We start from the raw sequence: 2,444 nt of genomic DNA, 5'->3' as shown, positions 1-2,444 counted from the left end.
TCCTGGTCCGAGAGCAGCAGTGTGTCATTAGATGGGCTGGCAAACCAACGGCAGCCACAGGCAGCGCAGCACTGCTCCAAATACACTGAGCTCCAGTCTTACAGGTCCCAGTACAGCACCGATCCAAATACACCTAGCTCCAGTCTTACAGGTCCCAGTACAGCACTGATCCAAATCTCTCTCTCTCTCTCTCTCTCTCTCTCTCTCTCTCTCTCTCTCTCTCTCTCTCTCTCTCTCTCTCTCTCTCTCTCTCTCTCTCTCTCTCTCTCTCTCTCTCTCTCTCTCTCTCTCTCTCTCTCTCTCTCTCTCTCTCTCTCTCTCTCTCTCTCTCTCTCTCTCTCTCTCTCTCTCTCTCTCTCTCTCTCTCTCTCTCTCTCTCTCTCTCTCTCTCTCTCTCTCTCTCTCTCTCTCTCTCTCTCTCTCTCTCTCTCTCTCTAAGAGCCTTTATTGGCATGGGAAACATATGTTAACATTGCCAAAGCAAGTGAGGTAGATAATATACAAAAGTGAAAAAAGAACAATAAAAATGTACAGTGTTTGGTGTTCTACGTTGTACACAGAGGATATTTTTGCAGAATTCTGCATGCAGAGTCTCAATTTGGTGTTTGTCCCATTTTGTGAAGTCTTGGTTGGTGAGCGGACCCCAGACCTCACAACCATAAAGGGCAATGGGCTCTATGACTGATTCAAGTATTTTTAGCCAGATCCTAATTGGTATGTTGAATTTTATGTTCCTTTTGATGGCATAGAATGCCCTTCTTGCCTTGTCTCTCAGATCGTTCACAGCTTTGTGGAAGTTACCTGTGGCGCTGATGTTTAGGCCAAGGTATGTATCGTTTTTTTGTGTGCTCTAGGGCAACAGTGTCTAGATGGAATTGGTATTTGTGGTCCTGAGATTTACTGTCAGAGCCCAGGTCTGTCAGGGCCCAGGTATGTCAGGGCCCAGGTCTGTCAGGGCCCAGGTCTGACAGAATCTGTGCAGAAGATCTAGGTGCTGCTGTAGGCCCTCCTTGGTTGGTGACAGAAGCACCAGATCATCAGCAAACAGTAGACATTTGACTTCGGATTCTAGTAGGGTGAGGCCGGGTGCTGCAGACTTTTCTAGTGCCCGCGCCAATTCGTTGATATATATGTTGAAGAGGGTGGGGCTTAAGCTGCATTTTTGCCAATTTTAACCGCACACTTGTTGTTTCCATTCAGTTTGTATAGCAGACCCTCATACCAAATTGAGTCGAAAGCCTTTTTGAAATCAACAAAGCATGAGAAGACTTTGCCTTTGTTTTGGTTTGTTTGGCATTTGCTCAGTACATTGTTTTCATTGAGGACATGTATGAGTCTGCTGTTAATGATAATGCAGAGGATTTTCCCAAGGTTACTGTTGACGCATATCCCACGGTAGTTATTGGCGTCTATTTTGTCTCCACCTTTGTGGATTGGGGTGATCAGTCCTTGGTTCCAAATATTGGGGAAGAGGCCAGAGCTAAGGATGATGTTAAAGAGTTTTAGTATAGCCAATTGGAATTTGTTGTCTGTATATTTGATCATTTCATTGAGGATGCCATCAACACCACATGCCTTTTTGGGTTGGAGGGTCTTTATTTTGTCCTGTAACTCATTCTAGGTAATTGGAGAATCCAGTGGGTTCTGGTAGTCTTTAATAGTTGATTCTAAGATTTGTATTTGATCATGTATATGTTTTTGCGGGTCTCTATGTTTTTGGTTGGACAGGTTTCTCAATTTCTTTCTTAGATTTTTGCATTCTTCATCAAACCATTTGTCATTGTTGTTCATTTTCTTCGGTTTTCTATTTGAGATTTTTAGATTTGATAGAGAAGCTGAGAGATCAAATATACTGTTAAGATTTTCTACTCCAAGTTTACACCTTCACTATTCCGGAACGTTTTACCCAGGAAATTGTCTAAAAGGGATTGAATTTGTTGTTGCCTAATTGTTTTTTGGTAGGTTTCCAAACTGCATTCCTTCCATCTATAGCATTTCTTAATGTTACTCAGTTCCTTTGGCTTTGATGCCTCATGATTGAGTATTGCTCTGTTCAAGTAGACTGTGATTTTGCTGTGGTCTGATAGGGGTGTCAGTGGGCTGACTGTGAACGCTCTGAGGGACTCTCAAGGGCTTTGTTGGCATGGGAAACATATGCTAACATTGCCAAAGCAAGTGAAGTAGATAATTATCTTTCTGTTCTAGAAAGGGAGTCAATAAGACTTCTGATCATCCCCATCAGTATCCATGTGTTTATTATCTGTTCCAGGCCACTCTGGAACCCCTGTAGCCTGCCTGGTGAGAGGGAGGGGTGCCTGGTCAGATGAAACACCTGGCGTGCATCCCAAATGGAACCATATTCCTTACACTGAGCACAACTTTTAACATGGGGGCCCATAGGGATCTGGTCAAAAGTAGTGCACTATATAGGGAACAGGTTGCCA

This window comes from Oncorhynchus mykiss, chromosome 15 (genome assembly GCF_057628025.1).
Source record: "Oncorhynchus mykiss isolate SJ-2025 chromosome 15, ASM5762802v1, whole genome shotgun sequence".
Taxonomy (NCBI): Eukaryota; Metazoa; Chordata; class Actinopteri; order Salmoniformes; family Salmonidae; genus Oncorhynchus; species Oncorhynchus mykiss.
The sequence above is the reverse complement of the archived record's forward strand: the minus strand, read 5'-3'. Positions refer to the sequence as shown.